The sequence below is a fragment of the Dermacentor albipictus genome, unplaced genomic scaffold (assembly GCF_038994185.2).
Source record: "Dermacentor albipictus isolate Rhodes 1998 colony unplaced genomic scaffold, USDA_Dalb.pri_finalv2 scaffold_126, whole genome shotgun sequence".
Classification (NCBI taxonomy): Eukaryota; Metazoa; Arthropoda; class Arachnida; order Ixodida; family Ixodidae; genus Dermacentor; species Dermacentor albipictus.
The window spans coordinates 116,246-139,879 of record NW_027225680.1 but is presented as its reverse complement, the minus strand read 5'-3'; the positions used below and the strand labels follow the sequence as shown (position 1 = coordinate 139,879).

Here is a 23,634-nt window from a genome sequence, read left to right as displayed (position 1 = left end):
TAAAGAGCCTCTACTGACGCCCATACAAACATGCCACGAGTAAGTGAACAGGACGTGCGACTTTATTGGCAGAAGAAAACCAGTGCACGTTCTCATACAAGATCAGAAATAAAATTTGCATGTCGAGATGCGCTGAAACCATTAACGCGAGCTCGGAAACTGCTCACTTTCGTCGCCGCACATGGCGATCTGGTAACGAGCGACAATCAGTAGCGCAAGCAAATTGGGCAGTGCACCACCTGTTTGCATTGACAGTCGCCGTAACTTGCATTGCGAAGCAATCCGGTGACGCAAGGCATCTGCTGCCGCAACCAACACAGCGACATGAACTAAACTGCATTTTAGCGTTCCCGCCTTTCCAACCTGCACGTTTCTTTTTGTTCTTTCGGGGGCCGCTAATGTGTAACTCATAGTTGGTGCCCCACATGTTCAATGTGGGCATCGCCATTTTGCATCCACTTTTGCAGGCCTTTCCACCCATGTGGCTGTCAACTTCTGACCATGTAATAACGTGTGCTGTCTCCGCTCACACCACATCACGGCCGATGAAGGCCCACAAGCATAATTTGCCGGCGGCTGCAGCAAGAAATGTCGAATGGGGAGAGCACCAATTACGGTGCATGTAAATTGGGAGTCTTTGTCGCTGTGTGGACTGCAGGAGCAGATGGTTACCTCGGGAGACTGTTGCCCATGCAGCTTACCAGGTCGCCACATCAAAGAAACATAACAAGGCGACCATTATGAAATTAGACTGCATTCAATGACCGCATAAGGTTCAGACAATACACTGTACATTGGCTAAGATCCACATGACAACAGTGGGCATTCACGCACTACAAGTTGCATACAGCACATTCAGCTATCCGACTTCAGGCACAGTGCTTGCCTACGTCGCACATGGTGGTCTAGTAACGAGTGACAACCAGCAGCACAAGCAGATTGGACAGTGCCCCACCTGTTTGCACTGACAGTCACCGTAACTTACACTGCGAATCAATTGGGAGACGTAGGCACCTGCTGCCATAGCCAACACAGTGACATGAACTACCCGGCAACCTAGTGTTACCTCCTTTCCTACATGCACGTTTCTTTTTGTTCTTTCGGTGGCCACTAATGTGTCGCTCACACTTGGTGCCCCACCTGCTCTCCATATGGATGTGGTCTGTTTTGTGGGAATCGCCAATTCGCAGCCACTTTTACAGGCCTTTCCACCCATGTGGATATCAACTTCATACACTTCAAACCATGTAATCATGTATGATAGTCTCTGTTCACGCCAAATCATGGCCAAAGAAGGCCACAAGCACACTTTACCCACGGCTGCAGCAGGAAAGGACAAACAGGGAGCACTAATCACAGTACATGTAAACAGGGAGTTTGTGTCACTGTGTGGACTGCAGGAGCAGGTGCTTACCTCGAGAGGCCGTTGGCCAATACAACTGAACAGGCTACCACATCCCAGAAATGTAACACGGCAACCATGACCAAGTGGGAAAACATTGAAACAAGATTATGCAATCAAATCACTTCAGCATACTCTAACATAACGCTCAATCTATGCATTGGCTACGATCTACATGACAACAGTGAGCATACACGCACACGGGTTGCTTGCGGCATATTAAACCATCCGACTGTAGGCATAGCGCTTGCCTTCGTCGCACACTGCAGTCTGGTAACAAGCAACAACCAGCAGCGCAAGCAGATTGGACAAGGTGTCCCACGTGTTTGCACCGACAGTCGGCGTTGAATATGAGCAACTTGCATTGCGAAGCAATCGGGTGACGCAAGCATCTGCTGCCACAGCCAACAGCGACATGGAGTGCCCGGCATTTCAGCGTTACCGCCTTTCCAACCTGCATGTTTCTTCTTGTTCTTTTGCATGCCACTAATGTGTAACTCACACTTGGTCCACCACATTCTCTATATATGGACATGGTCGGTTTTGTGGACATCACTATTTTGCAGTCACTTTTGCAGGCCTTTCCACACATGTGGATATCAACTTCATACACTTAGAACCATGTAATTATGTATGAGAGTCTCCATTGACGCCAAATCATGGCTGAGGAAGGCCACAAGCAAAATTTGCACACGGCAGCAGCAGGAAAGGACGGAACGGGGAGCACTAACCACGGTGTGTGTAAATTCGCAGTCTATGTCACTGTGCAGACTGTAGGAGCAGGTGTATGCCTCGAGAGACTGTTTCCCAATGCAACTGACCAGGCTCCCACATACGAGAAACGTAACACGGTGACAAGTACCAAGTCGCACAGCGCCAAAACCAGATTCTGCAATCAATCTCTTCAATGTAGCTTGCACAAAAACACAGGCTGTCGAGCAAGAATAGCAATCCTGAATGAGACTAGGAATTCAATATGGGACTGAGAAAGCTTGCATTCAAGAAAGAAGCCACTCTACCTTGCAAGCATTGAAAGCCAAAAACATTAACAAAAGTTAAATGCTACATAGCACACAGTGTAAAGGATAATGCAAGACACACGCCAATGCCGCATCAGCTATTTCAGGAGAGGAATTGCACATGGCAACATACACTAGAAAGAACTGCTACACATATGTTATGCTACTAGACAGTGACTGGCATTAAGTATGAGCAAAGAATCGGTTGACCTTTATTGTTTGTATGAGGAATAGGAATGATCTCTAACAAAAGTGTGGAATGAAGAAGCTTGCATTCATTGAAACAAAATTATACTTGGCAAGAATTGGCAAGGCCAGGAAGCTCACTAAGGAAGGGCAAGCTGACAGAACACTCTTAGCCAGCGTCATCTGTGCTTGTTCAGAGGTTGCAGGTACATCTGAAGACAAATAATTTTTGTTGTTGAGGTACCTGGATGACTCTGCCAATATCCGTGCTGGTGGAATGATGGCGTAGGCTCTTTTCACTCTTGAAACAGTCGTCCGTAGACTTGATATCTCACCAAAATAATTCTGGAATGGCTTCTTTGTTCGTGGTCTTGCGAATTCAGCTCCAGCCCCTTCCTGTTGGTGTAGATGGGGGCTCCCGTGATGACCAAGATGTACTTGGCACAGACTCTGTTGGGGCAGAACAATGGCACATGAGATACAGCAGAGATTATCCAAATTCATGTAGTGTTTTCTTTTATGTTTGAACTAATTATGCTGAACTGTACACATGAACAAATGTTCATATCATCTGCTACAAACAAATGACATATATCTCAAGACTAGCAAGCCAATACAGCATATATCAGGCATATTTATTTCTGAACCAGGTGTTTACCTTGTAGTAGCAGCCAAAGTCCACACAATGACCTTGTTGTAGCAGGCAGCAGCTTCTGTTTAGTGCATGGAGTGTGTTGCTTTATACTGGTGCCATCCTCATTACTGCATGTCTGGAACAGAAATTTTGACTGCATCAGAAATTGAATAGGCACAATTTTGCAATATAAAACGCGAAAAGGTGCGACATATATATTGCAATGGTTTGAGACTACAGAACACATGCAAATGTACACTGTTTGTTCTAGGGTGCTAAAGCAGCGGTGGTAAATAAATATGGTTACTCTCCGTAAAATCGATGTCTGCGTAACTACAATGCATGTCAACAGCTTAAGTATTATTCAGATCACAAATAAGAACATTTGTGCGCTCGTTTATACACTAGAAGAGATCACACTGCTGATTTCACAAGCAAATAGATGAAAGACGTGAAGCTATTAGAATTGATGCATTCTTTTTGTGCATGAACGTGACGCACCGCTTCACTACTGCAAAAATAGATGTCCTGAGGTAAGCCAAACTGAACAGCAAGAACATTTGGAACCAACAGGTACGAAATATGGGTGAATTATCATGTGTGCAACTGTTTAATACATTAAATTCAGCACTTTAGCGTCAGTTTATCAAAAGGTTATTCGGTTCTGCGAACGAAAGAAGTTGCCGGCGGACTCGAAAAAAAAAATATATTGATAAAGCAACTCAGTCACTTATGGCTACGGCTACAACGAGATGAAAAATGTGACGCGCGTTCCGATATCGTTTCTCTTTCGTGAATGTGTGCATGGCCTCGCAACTGAAAGTTTATTTCGGAAACAGCAACGGAGGGTCCTGACTGCCCTTATGTAATGCAGGATCTAGTTCGTTAACTTACCTCCGCCTGTAAGTTAACGAGACGAATAAATTACATAGCGATTGAAGCAGTGATGTAAAACGACTCACCGGTATTGCTGTCCCCAGTCGCAGCAGGACCCGGCTCCCATTTCGATGCAGACATGTTCCACATGGCTCACGACTGAAACCTAGCTTTCAGGCTTACACCCCAAGTTAAATAACGCGAGATATCGAAGCGCAATAAACTGGTGTTAGCACAAAATAACCAAGCAATGTACGAACCAAGGAATCCGTACCTGCCGTGCACGCGAACATACCGGCAAAAATTTTAAATCCAGGCCAGAGGTCACGTGGGAGGTCGATGATGCTGAACGCTATTTTGCGTTTAAAATGACAAAAAACAACAAAGTTTGTAATGAAAAGTACAATGTAAAATTAGGAATTATAATTTTGTAGTCTTTATTATGCAATAAAAACGCTTCGTTTACTGTTGAAGAAAGTTTGTAGGTTAAAATTGCGCTTACTACGGCGCCTCTAGCGGGAGATAATGCGCTCAACGGGGAACCTTTTTAATTGGTGTACTATGCCTGTTTCTTTAGCAGCGCTGCGCGGTCGATTTTTTCGCCCTCTGTGGCCATTTGTTGAACTTGAGAGTGTGCCACCCCTGGCGTTGTCGTCGGCCTCGTAACCAGCTCCGCCCCCCTTTCATCCCCCCAGCGCTAGCAGCGACCGACTGTTACCGCTGGATGCCGCTAGAGAGTCAAGATAACGTGACTGCATAGAACACCGTCGCCGCCATGCAGAAAGAGGAGGAAAGGGTCCCCCCCCCCCCCCTGTTCTTGTGTGGCGGATAGGGTGCTCTTCAGTTGCCGACGCGCCGGTTATTTCACGTAGGCCCCGGCACGTCGACGAATACGTGACCACCTTCCCACGGCTAGACCTGGTTCTTAGCGCTGCGGAAGCGAGGGTATCATATACAATACAATACAAATACAAATGCCTTTATTTCCATAAACGTACAATTTATGGGGGATTTAAGGAAAAAGTTGCTCGCAGCAACTTGACGGGCCTTAAACCCGGTCTGAGGGCAGCAGCAGAAGGCACAGGCACTTTTTTGAGCCGACAAAACAATACATAAGCGAAAAAAAAAACAAAGACAATGACAACTTGGCTTAGACAGTATGCCAGCAAACAGAAGTGCAATGGAGAAAAGAAAAAAAAAGAATAACGTTACAAATCATAAAAACTACGCGAAACCACAGTGTACAGTATTGTACAAAAGAAGCAGCAATAGAACAAGGTAATCATTTTAGGAAAGAGCAAGACATGATTTGACAGAGGCTAATATCAAATTGAGATATGTGACGACAGTCTACTTCAGAAAATAGTCACAAACAACCCATTAAATCGTCTTCAAAATGTCACTGAAATGCTCAAATAAATGCGATACAGGACAGGAGGTGACATCTATGTTATTACATTTAAGCGTGTTTAATAGGCGTGGTAAGCGGTGGTACAACATTTGAAGAGAATAGTTAGTGCGAGGGTGCGGCACATACCAGTGTTCAGGTGACCGTGTACTGTATTCTGTTGTTTCTAGTTAGCTGTGCTAACGATGTGATGTACGGCTGGCTTAATTGTTTTGCTTCTTTACGATAGGCTAGTAAAAGCCTCAACTGCGACAGAGAATGCAGTGTGAGTAAATTCAACTGTTTGAATAGAGGTGCAGTGTGAGCGTCTACTGGAGCATTACAGATACTACGTATTGCCTTTTTTTTGAAGCAAGAATAACCGGTTTATGTTTGTAGCAGACGTTGTACTCCACACGAGGCAGCAGTAGTGTACGTGACTCAGGAAGAGAGCGTAGTACAAAAGAAGTTTGACCTTGCGTGGCAGCGGTCTCAAGCTGAAGAGCGCCCCAGCTACTTGCGCAAGTTTGCCTCCAAGGAAGTCGATGTGATTAGTCCATAACATATGGCTGTCAAAAAAGACACCTAACGTCTTCGCAGACTGAACAAGCTCAATTCTTGAAGAACCTATTATAATGTCGGTATCTAAGCTCACATCTTTATTTTTTGGTTGAAATAAAATAGCTTTTGTTTTGTCAGTGTTAATTCTTAAGCCATTATCCTGTGACCATCTGTGTACTTTATTAAGAACAGAGTTTGCAGTTGAAACCAGCCTTTCAACGTTGTTCGATGAAAAAAGCAGCGTAGTGTCATCTGCATAAATAATGTATTTAGGTTCACTATCGACAAGAACAAGGTCATTAACGTATATGTTGAAAAGCAGGGGGCCCAATATGCTTCCTTGGGGAACACCAACTGTTACTTCCTTGAACTGGGAGCAGATGCCATTAATTTCAACGAGTTGATTCCGCTGATTTAAATAAGATTTCACTATATCCAAAGCAATACCACGAATACCATAGTACTCTAGCTTCTTTAACAAAAGTTCGTGGTTAATAGAGTCAAACGCTTTACTGAAGTCGATAAGAACCCCGAGCGTGAGCAGCTTGTTTTCGAAGTTGTGCAATATTTGTTCCTTTTGTGTTAGTAACGCGAGCTGTGTTGACCGTCCCTTTCGAAAAGCATATTGACAGTCAGTGAACAGGTTATGTTTTTCAAGGAAATCTGAAATACGCCGAAATATTATTATATTATTGTTTGTGTCGGCATCGGCGCCGTTGTCCCTGAAACCAACTCCGCAGCTGGGGTTGACTAACTATCGGCGTCAGCGGCATCAGTCAGTCGCTGCTATCTCTTCCCTCCTCCCTTTATCGTGTTGTCCGCTTGCTGCGCGCGCTTCTGCCCCCATCGTTTGCCGCTGGGTGTACACGCCGCCCCCCTCCCCCCTCTTCTTGCGAGTCTCCGGTTGTCAAAGCGCCGGCTCGAACTTAATTCCTTTCTTCGCTCCTCCTCCAATGCAACCCCTGTGCGGTGGCAATCAGAGAGCCAGATCGGTGGCGGCGGATCTGTATATGTGCACCGCCCGAGCCGAAATTGCCGCTGCCGTTCGCCCTGTGCGGTGGCAATCAGAGAGCCAGATCGGTGGCGGCGGATCTGTATATGTGCACCGCCCGAGCCGAAATTGCCGCTGCCGTTCGCCACTGCGAAATTATCTGCCAGTTCTTTCTGAGCCATGAGCGAGACGACCGATGGAAGTCCTCCGTCTGCTGCTGCTGCTGCTGCTGCTAAACGAGCTGCCAGAGCAGAGGCCCAGCGCCGTCGCCGTCAGAATCCAGAGGTGCGTGCCGCCGAAGCAGAAGCTTACCGTCGCCGCCGTCGAGATGATCCAGGAGTACGCGTCGCCGAAGCAGAGGCTAAGCGCCGCCGCCGAGAAGACCCTGCCGTTCGCGCCGCCGAAGCGGAGGCTCATCGCCGCCGTCGAGAGCAACCAGCAGTAAGCGAGGCTGAAGCAGAAGCTCATCGCCGTCGCAGAGAAGACTCTACCGTTCGCGCGGCCGAGGCCAAACGCAAACAAAGGCTCGCAAACAGTCAGGGTGCAACAAATGCTTTCCGGCGACAGTTTACAGACAATCCGTTTGCTGCAACTCACATTAACCGTCCATCGATCCACACCGATGTTAGTAGTGGGGGACTTTAATGTTGACATAAAGACAAACAGCAATTTCCTAACACTTATGCGGGAGAACATCCCGTTCCTCTCGCTCGTAACGCGTCCCACGGCTGTGACAACCTCTTGAGGCACTTGTATAGATCTCGTCTTTGAGAATCAAGCATTGGTGTACCAAGTCGAACATATATCAGTCTATTTCTCCGACCACAAAGCTTCCTTCATGACTGTCAAGAACTGTTAGTGGAGTCTTTGTTAAAGGAATACGTGTGAAAAATTAAAAAAAAATTCTGTGATAGCGCATACATGTGTTGCTCGATTTCTTTGCCTCAATCTATCGAAAAGGTGAAACAGCTTATTTGCTGCGCTCAAATTTCGCATTAGGAAGTAACGTAATCGTCGGTAATTTTTTTTTTGTAAAAACATCCGTGCCGTCTTTGGCGAGTGCTTCCGGAAACTGCTCGCCTTTTGTGCGTGTGTGTGCGTGTGTGTGCGTGCGCGTGTGCGCGCGCGCGCGCGCTTCTGATATGCGTGGAACACGTAGGAACGTCCGTACAGTCTTTCGCGAGTGCTTTCGGAAACTGCTCGCATTCTGTCTGTGTGCGCACGCGTGTGACATTCGTCGTTATTGCGATTTGCAAAGGTGTTTTTCATTTGGTGACTGCGTCCGCGAATGCCAGGATGTGATACACTTTAGCAAGGAAGAAGTTAGGGCGTGTTGGCGGGATGCATTCAGACTGGGATACATAGCGCAAAAAAATTACACAGGGACAAGCAGAACACAGGACGAGCGCTAACTTTCAACAATTGATTTATTGCAGCTGGTGAGTATATATATACTCAGATGTTTAAACGTGCGTCTGGCGGAGCATAGTAACAAAGTGGAGAGCATCGCAATAGATTCGCATCTGGCTGCCCATTGTAGAAAATGTGACGCAAAGGCTCCATGCTTCCCGCTATTAGAACGAACTGTTGTTGTCTATCGCCACAAGAATAAGATTACGAGGGAAATTGTGGAAGCAGCTGAGATAGCCAGAGCAGGTGACGAGTGCGTTAGCACGCCGTCTATATTTTTATCAAGGAAAGAGCTTGAATTTTGGGGCACAATAGTCACATGACTGTCTTTTCCCCCTTCCCTTCAGTGTGTTCTATTGTAGTGGCGTCCCAGTGAGTATATATATACTCACCAGCTGCAATAAATCAATTGTTGAAAGTTAGCGCTCGTCCTGTGTTCTGCTTGTCCCTGTGTAATTTTTTTGCGCTATGTATCGCAGTCTGAATGTGATACACGTTCGTCATTTAGAGACGCTGCTTCAATGTAGGGTCACTTACATTTTGGTTGCTTGGAGGTCAGCTTTCAACGCATGGCAAGGCATTTCAGTGCGCTTAACCATCATTGGCACACGAACTGCTTTGTCATTTCTCCTTTAAATTCAAATTCAGTTTTGTGTAGTACGTAGGGAGATAATGGTCACCAAGATGCGACGCTCATCTCGTTTTTTGCCACTGCTGTGCACATATGAGGATTTTTTACTAGGTCAAGCTCTCTCATCAAGTTGGGAAACACTTAGTGCAAATAATTTTTCACAGCAGTAACTGTGATCATTACCACAATTGATCACATGGCGTTTTTAGGGATTGTTCTTTAATTACAATATTTATTTATTTGTGACAAAGTGCGATGAATTTTGACTGCTATTTTGGCTATCTGTTCACCAACCTATTTACACTGTCTTGTGGTTCTGCTTTTTATTTTTATATGTGGGCATGCATGGCCAATCGCATGCCTGCCTTCTACAATTGGACATAAACAGGCACTAACATGCTCTTAGCAGATTTGTATCTGACAGTATTGTGATTGACGCACTTGGCTATTTGGAAAATATGCAGGTTCAAGTTTGCCCTTATACTACCTCTTACTGATATCTCTGATGCAAGCAATATTATTAGGATGTGACAAAGTGCATACATAATTTATCACTGATCAAACTGCTTGCAATAAACTTTGCCAACTCGTCCTTGTTTGAAGCATCTCCAATGTGCTATAATCAAATTTCCAGATTATTTTATTGCGTGCACAAACAAACATGTAACATTTTATTATGAAACTTTTATGGTACCTGACTCCTATATTGCAATAAAATCTTAGGCAGATCTACTCTGAACAAGGGATTCAAACTCTGCTGATAGCTTTTCACAATATCATTGCGCTATCCAGTGCACACTGGCTGCCCACGAGGGTTGCAATGTGGGCTTATTGGTAATGCATCTTCAAGGGGAGAATCTTCAAAGACGGGACAAGAGAAGACACAAAGGGGCACACACAGCGCTAACTTCTAACACTGTTTATTGTCGAAAACCAGGTCGTACTTATACACTCAGAGAACATGAGTCACAGCCACGTGAACAGATTAGCAATCAGAGCGATACATTTTGTGATAAGTTAGGCCATGCGCAAAAATTTCAGTTCTTTTTCAGAGAGAGCCAATGATGGTTTGCTGATACATGTCTGGCTGGTCGAGGAATGCGTCATGCAAAGGCAGTAGTATCGCCATAAGTGTTCATCCGAGAATATGTCCCCAAATGAAAATCATTGCATCAAAAGTACCGACACCAGCTTTGATGGGGATGAAATTCCAGAAGTTCAGATCTGAACGTCTTATTTGCTCTGTAGTTTATGCTGGTATATATGTGTCACAATGATTCAATGTGATCATACAGCACATTGATCACGCTCTTGCATTTACTACGAACAACTCATAAATCTGACTGTCATTAATGAGCTTTTGCATGCACTACGACTTAAGTGCACACACTTTTTATGCAATTCATCGTCATCTACAAAGATCAAGTTGCTCATACGACTACAGTGCGTACACATCACACGCCACCTCACACACGTCATACATAATCTCGTCAGGTCTACACAACTCATCGCACACATGTCATACCAGTTCTATGCATTCTTATCGCACATCGCATAAATCTCGTGCACTTCGTAAAAGTCTTCGTAGCACATCATACAGATCTCGCCCGTATTCTATGAGAGTTCGTTCAATATGCATTTCATATCGTTCATTCCTCGTCAAATCTGTGCGACATGCATACATCTCGTTCAATTTCTCGTCAAATCTGCGCGACATGCATACATCTCGTTCAATTTCTCATACAAATTTTTCAATAGGGATGCCATGCTTTTTTTAAATGTGCTTCTTACCGCTGCCTTTCCACTCCACTGAACTTGCCAGTATCTATAGCATCGACAAGTTCATAGACCAAACCGTCATGACATTAGTCGGGCAGCGGACTCGGGCGAGCGTCTCAGTGCGCGTTTTCAGAACATCGCAGACCGGGCGCCGTAGCAGAAATCTTCCTCGCGTCTGTGCTTGCTGCATACCCGAGTTGTAGCCGATGACTGTTTGCCGGTTTTATGTTTCGCGAGCCAAGCTTCACGCAGCTCCTTGTCCTGCGGCTACGTGTGAATAAGGCTGACACCGGTCTCCGTTGCGTACGTCCGGCACTGCGGCACCGAGCATACCATGTTGCGCGCCTTCAAAGGCAGCCACTACCTATTGTAGTGCTTTCAAGCGTTGTTAAGGAGACACTCGAAGCGGGAAAATTTCGCCACTAAATGAGGACCGCAGCGTACGAGGGAATTTAAACTCGTTTTCAGCTAGCTTCGGCGCGCCCGAAGCAGCCGACGCGGCCGCTATGTCCACGTAATCCCTCCTAGCACGTCACGCCGACGGTGGCGCCAGCTTTTCCAGTGGTGGAGCTCGAGGCCAATACTTCTAACATCGACAAATTGGGGTCGCGAGCATCGAAAAAAAGAAGAATGTGAAATGACAGTAACAGAAATTGTTTTATTTTTTTATTCTTTCCCGGAAAAATTAAAGATATCTGCGTATAAATTAAATTAAACTTTGCGGCTTACTTCCATTGCCTAGCGACAGCCGAACCGGCGAATGACGAGCCAGACATGAGCCAGATGTTTGCGTCATTCGGCAGACACACCGGCCCCGCACACTCTCAAGTTCAACAAATGGCCACAGAGGGCGAAAAATCAATCGAGGCGTGGTGGCTCGCGGACGCTCCTGTGGACGAGGCTTCAGCGACTTCGCTCGTAGCTAAGTACTCTTTTATCTTTATTAGCTAGTGTTTTGAAGTATTTTCTTTTGCATGGAGTAGGGGCGCAAATTTTAAATTTTTGGTAGGAGTAGCCAACGTACCGGCTTTGTCTAGGTCTGGCGGCTCCCCCGTTAGGCCTAGGGGGTAGTTCTTTCAGCTAGCTCTTCGGATTCTTACATGGAGTAGGGAGTGATAATTCTTTGTTTTTGCTTGGGATAGCGGTCGAGGTCGGGTTTGCGTGAGTGATTTGGCGAACTTGCTCGTTGGGCCTAGGGACGTAGGCCTAGCGATGAAATCGAAAAACGTGAAGGCCGCGGGGGACGGGGAGCAAGTGCAGTGCGACGAGTGCCTGCGCTGGTGCTTCCTCGACGAGACTGAATTCCAGAATTTAGCAGAAGCGGTGGGGTCTAGCTTCACGTGCAGGTCGTGCGAGGGCGTCAGGGAAGCCGTCCAAAAACTGGAAGGGAATTGGGCGGCTAAGTTTGAAGAGCTTAAGGCAAACCTGAGGGAGGAGCAGGAGAAGCGGGCAGCACTGCAGGCGAAGGTTGAAAATTTCGTCAAGGTGGAGGCGGCCCAGGCCGCGCAGTTGGTGAGGACTGTGGCCGAGCTTGGGGAGGCGAAAGAAAGGAGCACCGAACTGCAAAGGCAGCTCGACGCTCTTGAGACTCGGGCAGCGGATAATGTCGGGTCAGGACACCAAAGCGAGTGCGAAGTGGGAGGCTGGGAGCCTAAGCAAGCGGTCGCCAGCTCGCCGCCGGTGAATCGGCGTAGCTATAGCGAAGCAGCGCAACACGCCCCGAGTGAGGCGACGCTGCAGCCACAGGAAGCCGGGAAGCAGGGAGAGGTAGGAGAGAGTGAAAGAGTGATTATCGCTGGCGACTCAAACATGGCTGGGTGCTCAAAATCAATTGTGGAGAGGGTGAAAGGCGACAAAAGAGTGGCGGTAGGGACATTTCCAGGGCAGACACTGGGTTCTGTCATGGAGCGAGCAAAAGAAAAGCTCACGGAAAATGCCCACGTGCGCAACCTTGTCGTAGTAGCAGGTGGGCTAAATGACGTCCTGAACAGGAAAGGGCCAGGACTAGCCCAGCGCTTGGCGAAGGGGGTGGACGACTTGCGCGAGCTATCCCCTCAGGTGCAGATCGTGGTGTGCACGGTGCCGGAGGTGCCTGTGCGTGACAGTCACGTACAAAGAGCCGTAATGGCTGCCAATGAGGCAATATGGAAAATGAGCCGAGAGAAAGGCTTCGAGGTTGTCGAAGTAAACAGGGAAGTGAGAAGTTGTGGTGGTTTTAAACGAGATGGGATCCACTTCAATTACAGGCTAGCACGAGAAGTGGGCTGGCGACTTGGGGGTCGCGCTGTTGCTTTTTTAGGGGGCCCGCGGGCGGTCAGGAGGTCAGAGTAGGTAGTAATAAAGAAGGTCCCCAGGGGAACATCAGAAGAGCATCGCCGTCGATAAGAGAAAAAGTAGGAAAGCAAGAACAAGAGCTCGCCATGCAATAGGCTACATAAACATGCAGGGCGGCAGAAGAAAGAAACAGTGGGCAGAGATTGAGGAGCAGTTACATAGAGAACAAATAGGGGTGTATGCGGTTACAGAAACGCACCTTAGAGACTCAGAAGAACCGCCAGTTATTGAGAATTATGTATGGGAAGGGTGCAACAGAACTAAGTCGGAAAGAAAGGGAGGGGGAGTCGGAATGCTCATCCATCAGGGAGCCAAATGGAAAACAGTAAATTCAAAATGTCAAGAGCATCTTTGCTTATCAGGTACAATGAGTGGGAAAGAAACTTGGCTTGGAGTTACGTATTTGTGGACCGGAATAAATTGCACAGAGAAGAATAAAGAGTTAGTGGAATGCATAAGCGCTGATATTAGGGGTTTCGGGAATGGTGCTGAGATAGTCCTATTAGGTGACATGAATGCCCACATACAGGATTTAGATAGTTATACCGACAATAACGGGAAGTCAATGCTAGACCTTTGCGAGCAACATAACCTCGTGATCGTGAATACAGGGCCTAAGTGTGAAGGACAGATCACGTGGGAAGTGGGAAACCGGCAATCGACCATTGATTACTGTCTGATGACAGAAGGAATTCATGATAAGTTGAGAGAAATGGTCATCGATGAGGAAGGGTTTAGCAGCATAGGGAGGGACCATAAACGCATCATTTTGAAAATGGGATATGTAGTTGGGAAAGAGAGCAACGAAAGCAAAATGGCCAGTCCAAATTTGAACGCTGAACAAATAGCAAATATAGTCACTAGAGTGGAGGAAGAAATTGGCAAGTCGCCAAGTAAGGGGTGGGAATATGGTGAGCTTCTAAGTGTAGTAACGACAGAAATACGGAAAGAGAAACAACATGTTCATCGGAAAGGAAAAAAGAAACCGAAAAGCTGGTGGAACAAGGAGATACGAGAAGCGATCGCCGAACGACAGAAAGCATCTCGAGAGCACAGGCAGGCAAAGAAGGCGCAGTTGCCACAGGATGAAGTAACCAGTAAATGGGAAATATACCGGGAGAAAAAGTCTATGGTTCAAATACTGGTGCAAGCAAAATTAAAAGGTGAAAGTGAAAGTTGGTTGTCAGAAATACGTGAGAAAAAGAAGACCGCACCTAGAATATTTTGGAATCACATAATATTATTAGGCAGGAAGTCAACAACAATACAACAACATATGCTAGACGAAGATGAAAACAGGCTGGAAGGAGAAGCAGCAATAAATTACATCCAAAAAGTAACAGCCGAATCTTTCCAAGGCAAGGACGAGGTTGCATTTGAAGAAAAAAAGAGCATGAAAGAGACCCAAGGGGGAAAGGAGCTAGTGCTTACAAATTTAAACTGGAAGGAAGCGGAAGAGAAAATTCCTAAGCGCACAGCCACAGGGCTAGACGAGGTTCCCGTTAGGCTGATAAATGAACTGGGACCAAAAAGTAAGGAAGCTCTCGTTAAAGCAGTTGAAAAAACTTTAAAAGATAGACGAATACCAGACAGTTGGTGACAAAGTAGAATGAATTTAATTTAGAAAGGTAAGGGGGAGAAAGACAGAATTCACTCGTATAGACTGTTGACCATTACATCGGTAATATACAGGCTAGCAATGCAGGCAATCAAATTAAAGCTTCAAGCATGGGCAGAAAATAATGGCATTTTGGGAGAGCTTCAGAATGGCTTTAGAATAGGTAGGCGTTTGGATGATAACTTGTTTGTTCTTACTCAGTGTATTGAAATATCAAAAGCAGAAAGCAGACCGTTGTATGTGGCCTTTTTGGACATTACAGGAGCATACGACAACGTAGACCAGAGCATTTTGTGGGATATTCTGGAAGGGGAAGGCTTAGGGAACGATTGTATACAGCTTTTGAGAGAGATTTACCTAGAAAATACTGTTTGCGTTGAATGGGAAGGGATGAGGAGCGCGGAGAAAGTTCATATCAACAAGGGACTGAGGCAGGGGTGCCCTTTATCCCCGCTGCTATTTGTGATGTACATGGTGAGGATGGAGAGGGCGCTAGAAGGAAGTAATATCGGGTTTAATCTCTCATACAAACAGGCAGGTACAGTAATAGAGCAGCAACTCCCAGGTTTATTTTATGCGGACGACATTGTGTTGCTCGCAAACAAGCAAAGTGATTTGCAATGTCTGGCTCATATCTGTGGACAGGAAGGCAACAATTTAGGTTTGAAATTTAGTGTTAGAAAATCAGGTGTTATTGTATTCAATGAAAACAGTGAACAGACAGTGGAGATACAGGGCCAAGAAATACCTCGGGTAACAGAATATAAATACCTTGGTGTATGGATAAACGAAGGCAACGGATATATGGAAACACAGGAAAAAACCATAACAGTCAAGGGGAAGAGAAATGCAGCCATAATGAAGCACAGAGCACTATGGGGATACAATAGGTACGAGGTCCTCCGAGGTATGTGGAAAGGGGTAATGGTTCAAGGACTTACTTTTGGAAATGCGGTTGTTTGCTTTAAATCGGGGGTACAATCAGGACTCGACGGGAACCAAAGGTCAGTGGGTCGCCTCGCATTGGGCGCTCACGGGAAGACTACAAATGAAGCTGTGCAAGGGGATATGGACTGGACTAGTTTTGAAGTGAGGGAAGCTCGCAGTAAAATTGAGTATGAAGAACGGCTGAGGAATATGGAGGAAAGTAAATGGGCTGGGAGAGTGTTCAGGTATCTGTACAGGCAAAACATTGATTCACAGTGGAGGAAAAGAACTAGGAAGCTTACCAGAAAGTATGCGGCCTGTGGGGTGGGCAACACAGCAACAAAGAAGGTCAAGCGGAAAGTCAGAGAGGCTGAATTAATCTCATGGGTGGCGGCAATGGAAAAGAAACCTGCCATGAGTAACTATTTAAGGGGAAAAACGAAATTAGGAAAGAAACCATTTATGATAACTCAAAGGGAAGCTCATTACTTTTCGAAGCGAGATCGGGATGCCTTAGAACACGCACCTATAAAGCGAGATATAAGAAGGAAGAAGAAGCATGTGCTTGCTGCGGTAAAGCTAGGGAAACGACGGAGCATATTTTATTAGAATGTGAAGACATCTATCCAGCGGTCGATTTAGGCACCACTGGCCTCCTTGAAGCCCTTGGGTTCAGCGGGAGCAGTGGTAAAGCAAACAGGTCCGCAATAGACATCAGTAAGAGGCGATTGGAGGATTGGTGGAAGAAAAGTAGGGAAACGACAAAGGACGGAGACGTACAAAAGCACAGTTCACAATAGGGTATCAGAAAATTTGGACGTGGTAGTTCATAGTGTTTTTTTAGAGCGCAGCTCTTTGGCGTCCGTTCCTGGGTTTCGCGTCGTCGTCGGCGTTGTCGTCGGCCTCGTAACCAGCTCCGCCCCCCTTTCATCCCCCCAGCGCTAGCAGCGACCGACTGATACCGCTGGATGCCGCTGACGCCGCTAGAGAGTCAAGATAACGTGACTGCATAGAACACCGTCGCCGCCATGCAGAAAGAGGAGGAAAGGGTCCCCCCCCCCTGTTCTTGTGTGGCGGATAGGGTGCTCTTCAGTTGCCGACGCGCCGGTTATTTCACGTAGGCCCCGGCACGTCGACGAATACGTGACCACCTTCCCACGGCTAGACCTGGTTCTTAGCGCTGCGGAAGCGAGGGTATCATATTGTTTGTGTCGGCATCGGCGGCGTTGTCCCTGAAACCAACTCCGCAGCTGGGGTTGACTCACTATCGGCGTCAGCGGCATCAGTCAGTCGCTGCTATCTCTTCCCTCCTCCCTTTATCGTGTTGTCCGCTTGCTGCGCGCGCTTCTGCCCCATCGTTTGCCGCTGGGTGTACAGGCCGCCCCCCTCCCCCCTCTTCCTGCGAGTCTCCGGTTGTCAAAGCGCCGGCTCGAACTTAATTCCTTTCTTCGCTCCTCCTCCAATGCAACCCCTGTGCGGTGGCAATCAGAGAGCCAGATCGGTGGCGGCGGATCTGTATATGTGCACCGTCCGAGCCGAAATTGCCGCTGCCGTTCGCCACTGCGAAATTATCTGCCAGTTCTTTCTGAGCCATGAGCGAGACGACCGATGGAAGTCCTCCGTCTGCTACTGCTGCTGCTGCTGCTAAACGAGCTGCCAGAGCAGAGGCCCAGCGCCGTCGCCGTCAGAATCCAGAGGTGCGTGCCGCCGAAGCAGAAGCTTACCGTCGCCGCCGTCGAGATGATCCAGGAGTACGCGTCGCCGAAGCAGAGGGTCCCCTTCCTCTCGCTCGTAACGCGTCCCACGGCTGTGACAACCTCTTGAGGCACTTGTATAGATCTCGTCTTTGAGAATCAAGCATTGGTGTACCAAGTCGAACATATATCAGTCTATTTCTCCGACCACAAAGCTTCCTTCATGACTGTCAAGAACTGTTAGTGGAGTCTTTGTTAAAGGAATACGTGTGAAAAATAAAAAAAAATTCTGTGATAGCGCATACATGTGTTGCTCGATTTCTTTGCCTCAATCTATCGAAAAGGTGAAACAGCTTATTTGCTGCGCTCAAATTTCGCATTAGGAAGTAACGTAATCGTCGGTAATTTTTTTTTTTTCATTGGTTAACCTATAGGTACGATATTAGGCAGCATAGTAGGAAGAGCTTGGTGGCGCAAGCCACCGCCCCGTTCCAAAGGGGACGCTCATAACATCCATCCATCCATCCATCCATCCATCCATCCATCCATCCATCCATCCATCCATCCATCCATCCATCCATCCATCCATCCATCCATCCATCCATCCATCCATCCATCCATCCGTGTTTCAGCGTAAGCGCGCAAGTGGAGATACTGTATTTTGGTCGAATACTTTTTTTGTGCTTTTTCTGCTAGGGGCGCTGAACATGCTGAATTTTTTACTGTACACAAACCATTGACATAAACAATCGAGGTGTCTAAGGATGTTATGTTACCTCAGGCAAATAGGCAGTTGATTTTTTTTTAAATTTGATTGTTGAAGCTGCTTTTTAGTCATAGCGTCAAGGTTTTTGTACTTGATTAACCACCGACAGCCTATTGGTATCGATGTGTTTCCTGGCTGTTGGCGTTCGAATACTACGGCGGTAAAACATTTTCGAAAGCATGCTGGTTTCGTCTGCGAGTCATTACATAGACTTGCTGTAAAGAGGTCTACTCTTGGCAAAAAATAGTGCCTCATTTTGTTTAGGCGTTGATTATCATAATGAATGCGGCGGAGGTTGAGGGAGTACGCTTGAAGGTACGTTTTTATGCCGTTGATCTCCATAACACCGTAAATACGCAAAGCGATGTCACAGAACACCCAATCATTGTGTGTTCTCCGTCATCGCTTGTTTGCTGTACGCCTACTAATTCTTCATTTCTTCAAGTGTTGTATCCTCCTTTTGTCCTTGTTCTCTTGTGCTTCACTTACAGTATGTCGTTCCGTCAGCTGTAATGCGCATTTGCAAAACCATTACGTTTGATAAGACGCAGTGGTTGTCATAATTTCACTACACATGTATTAAGCTGGCACATATATGGTTCAGATACAGATGCCTGTATGCGGACTTGCGCGACGTTGATGCGGAGATTAGGATAATTATGACAGAGGCAGCTGACGGCCGTAAGTTGTTGCGTTCTTTCCGCCAAACTACGCGGCCTGGTAGTGCTGTAAAGATGCTGTATAAAAGTGACACGCGGTGACAGGGAAATTATTATACTTAGCAGCCGACCGTACGTTTTGTAGCTTAGGTCTTCTTTCTTGTGTGTTTGTGCTACCCTTATTAATGAGCCATATCTTGCCTATGTTCTTGACTATGTAACCGCATTTGTGTGGATGCGTAGACGTGTGCTTTATGTTGTACTTGTAAAATGCAAATAAAATATTTTCAGGCTTACTCAATCTTTGGTGTCGTGTGCGTTTATTCCAGTCGAGGCCATCGTGCCACCTGGAAACCGCATTTTGTCAGTAGCCCTACACGAAATGCAACAGCTGGAGCGCGGCGGCACAACTCGGCGTAACGGTGGCGTAATAAACTAAAAACCGCTCGGGATGCCCTTAAAAGTCAGTTCAGAGTGTGCCTTAACTCGATATGACTCAGCGCTACATGTATTCTGCGCCTCGATCGTGCTCCCGCCAGTTTGGTTGCTGTGTGGCAAACGTAGCGCCTACTTAAAGGGCCCCTGAAATGGTTCGGACAAATTTTGTAGGCGCGTAGGGTACAGCTTAAGTAGAACATTCGCACCACAATTTAAGTGAAGCGTTACGTATTAATGGAGCTGCAAGCGATTAGAAGTTACCCTCCTCCCTAGCTATGCTTTTCCTCCTCAACTCGCTCGCCGAGCGAGCGGCGCTAAGCTCCGCCTTCACTGGTTCAGCGTCACGATGCGACGTCACATCGCTCACTTCCGGTTGTTTAGGAGCACGCCCCCTCCCGCGCGAGACCTCTCCGCTAGCCGCTTGGCCGTCGACCGAGAGCTATCGAAGCAGCGTGCGTTGCGAGCATTCTGTCGTAGCGCCGAACGTGTCCGGTACTCCGCTAAAAACAGGCAAGCTGGTCATTTCGGCAAATGACTGGAGGCATAAACTCAAGCTGATGAAGGAACTTTAGCGTAGACGTACGTGAGCAGCCTGATCGGTCTGCACGGTCCAGACACTTCCTGGCGCAGCGCTTAACCAGTCAAACAAAGCGCTAATATTGCTCTAACCAAGTGTAAAGCATTTTAAACATTTATAAATCAACGTGTTGATGATTACACTCCTGCGAAAAGTACACACCAGCAGCAAAGAATACACTTCGTTGCTGCTACTGTGTATGGTTGAGCTCTGTGCCACCAGGTGGCGGCACCGTGCAGACCGTTCACATTTGCCCTTCTGCTCATCTCGTGGCTCATCCCGGCACAGTCAAGCGGCCAGACCCTGTCCCCTTGCGCTTGCGTTTGCCCTAATACTGGACTCGCGGCTTGCAGGTCGCTAGGTTTGCAGTCCACAAGGCAACAAAGTCGAATCATAGTGCTCGCGAAAAGACTGAGACCGACTCTGACCGCGGAGCTCTCGTCAAAATGGAGTACGTTGTAACACAAGCAGACGACACTTGCTGTGTGCCGGAAGTGCTGAAGTGTACTAAAAAACTATTCTTGTGTATTCTCTTTAAGTTATTTTCTTTTTGCAAAAACAAAGTAACTAACATTCCAACTATTACGAGCATCATTTGTTCACCATAAAGTTGGAAAAATTATCGACCACGCGCCCTGGTCAGCCAATCAGATAGCTCGCCCATGTGACGTAATATGGGTTATTTGCATCATATGGGTAGGGGTGGCTTAAAATTCCGCCGAGCAGTGCGCTGCGATCGGCAGCGATGTGTATTTTTAAAACCTTATAATAAATTACACGCTTTACGCAGAGCACTTAGATGCATCAATTAATGATCAGAAGAACCTACTCTAACGACTCAGTACGTTTGTAGAAAATCGCCAAAATCGTTTCAGGGTCCCTTTAATATAGGCGCTACGTTTGCTACACAGAAACTAAACTGGCGGGAGCACGACAGAGGCGCAGCAACCAGAAACCCAGTAAAGCCACAGAACACCTGGTAAAGCGTGTGCAAAACCGCGTTTCCGTTTCTTAAAGCCCCTCAATCTCCCAAAGTAGCGCCATTCACTTCCCTCCTCCTCCGCTCGGCGCGGCCTCGATGGTGGCGCCGCCGGCAGTGGGCCTGCCGTAGCAGACGACGGCTAGCACGCTACGGAAGGAAATCCGCGGAAAAGTTCGTTCGAGTCCTGCGGAGCAGTTTTTTCAATCTAGATCTTGCTTTGTCAGTCGGTAACTGGCCTTAAGAATGTTGTGTCGGATTTGCGGAAGAAATAGAGAAAAGCACCATTATTCAAGGCGTATTTAAGGCGTAAAGCGCGCGCACGTTGAAAGTTCGTGTTGCTGAAACACGACACAAGCACGCGGTGTGCTCAGACACGCGAGTAATTACCAGAGTTTCAGGTTTTGACAGCGTGAAAGTATGTGCACGTGGTTTCGTAGGTTAATTTACGTGCCTGCAGAATGCTTTTGTTCGGCCGGCGCGTGAGAGATTCCGACTGTCTGCGGTCAGCAATGCCTGGCAGCAGGACCGTTTCTGTTCCGCGCCTTTTACAGATGTACGTAGCTCATGCACAGGTTGTGGTGGCCATGAGCAACGTTTTCACACATAGGCGGTATAGATAATTTGAACAACGTACAAGCATATGAAATCGTTATTTATTTATTACAGTGCAAATGGTTAGAATTTGATAGAAAAAAAAGAAGGAACTTGATGGGACAACTGGAAAGAGGTTCAGAAAATAATTATCCCCCTCCCCTCATTGGCACCAGCAACACTTTTGTTGAATTGCTAATTTTATCTCTGTATACTACGTGCGTCTGTATTCTTTTGCGTTGTAAGTTTTCACAAGGAAGCAGTGTTGCGTTAACTGGAACAGTCAAGGCACACAAGACAGAAAAAAAGTTGATTCTTGGGTTTTACATCCCAACACCCCGATCTCATAAGGCACGCCATAATGGGGGCTCCGGATTAATTTTTTTCCAGCTGGGGTTCTTTAACGCGCCCCCAATGCACTGGACACGGGCCCGTTTTGACACGGGCGTCAAAAGAAGAGGTTGGAGGAGCCGTGGCACTTACTTCACAAAGCCGCGCGTTCTTTGCCACTTGCTCGAAGTCAGCCCGCCCGATCTTGTGAATCCACACTTTTTTTCGTTTTGCGTTGCGCCCGGCAGATGGTAAAGCAAAAAGCTTTTTGCCGTCACTGGGCCTGTTGTGGCAACCGTAGGCGCAGCAGCACGGCATCACAATTAAGCACTCGGCCCTAACCCATTGTATAAAACTACCGCGCTCCTTCAAACCGCCTGCCGTACTTCCGTCGCGCAGGCCCAAAAGTGGGGGTCGCAGCGCGCTGGAAAGAAAAGATATACAAAAGCGCGGCGCCTGCTCTGCGCCGGAAAGAAAAAAATATACAAAAGCGCGGGGCCTGCTTTCACGTGACACAGATTGGCCAATGGGGGGCGGAGGAGGCTGGGACGACAGGAGGAGTGGAGGAGGAAGCGCCTGGGTGAGCGGGGTGGCGGAAAGATCTAAGAATGGCGCAACTTTTGGAAAATTGAGGGGTTTTACCGTTTCTTGTTGTACAGCGCCACCTGTGGTCACATACTTTAGTTCACGACGCCACCGACGCCACCGCTACGTTTATTTCAGTAGCACTGTTGAAGGTACAGTTTCCCTTCTCTAAATAGGTGTTCTGTGGACACACCGCCGAAGCGGGAGAGACCGGCCGCGCATCTGAGCGTTGGACTGTTCGGTCACCCGTCTGCCTGTTTTTCTATTTTGGGATTTAGCCTGGTTTGGTGGGCTCCCGGCGAATTATTGCGTTCATTCGGAACTTCGACATGGCAGCACTGCACTATTGGACTGTGCGACGTCTGTGCGACGCATTTCAAGCAATTAGGCTTACTGCCCGGCCACTGGCTAGAGTTGTGACGCAGTTAAAAAAAACAGCGTGGCCGTCGTGGAGCAGTTAATTTGAATTAAAGAATCGTACTGGGAGATGTTTGCGACGCTTCCTATAAGCCCCAATATTGTTTTAACTAATTTCGGTAGTTTTTGGGCACGCTAGTCGCACAGGGTGCTGTGACGCAGTTTCGCGTGTACGGAATTTTACTGCGACAAATTTTGGCGCTTTCTCTGACTGCCAACATTATTGAAACTAATTTAATTACTTTTTGGACTACCTTTCGAGTGCAGTGGGCGCGCCTGGCGCTGTGACTCGGTTAGCGAAAATCAGCTCGGCCGTGGGGCGCGGTTACTCGCTTTAATGCACTGACAAGTTCATGGCGCTTTTCTTTCTCTGACGCCCAATAGTGTTGAAAATTATTTTCGATACTTTTATGTTATGAGGCCCGCTCGCCGCGCCTGTTGTGACGCAGCGAAAAGCAGCTCGGCCGTGGTGAGTTAGTTCGGCGTGCACTGAATCTTACTGCGACAAATTTGTCGCAATTTTTATGTCCCCGCAACAATTTAAGCCTTCTTTCGGTACCCACGCTTGTCGAAAACGCGACGAACAATCGTCAAGAGTGATAACACGGTAGTGCGTTGCTTGCGCCTGCAGAACGTACAAGTGATAAGCCAAGGAGATCAAACGCCAGGAACTATAACTCGAAAATTCTGTCTTCTGAACGGCACCCACACATGTTCTCTTGAGTGCGAGTAGAAGGAATTCTGCGAGCGTCCAGCATGCTCTGGTGCTCTGGTTGAGAGCCTGTGTTGTGGCCACCTCTGTGTATTCGTAGCGTACTACCGCGTCGGTTGTAGCCAAGT

General features: G+C 47.2%; 1 long non-coding RNA gene across 1 annotated transcript; it reads right to left on the bottom strand.

The window, feature by feature from the left end:
- Positions 1-2,254: 2,254 nt before the first annotated feature.
- Positions 2,255-4,398, bottom strand: LOC139053460 (uncharacterized). The gene is made up of 3 exons (XR_011510502.1): positions 4,204-4,398; positions 3,266-3,377; positions 2,255-3,057 (listed from the first exon to the last, which is right to left on the bottom strand). It is a non-coding gene; the product is annotated as an uncharacterized lncRNA (long non-coding RNA).
- Between the last annotated feature and the right edge of the window lie 19,236 nt (positions 4,399-23,634).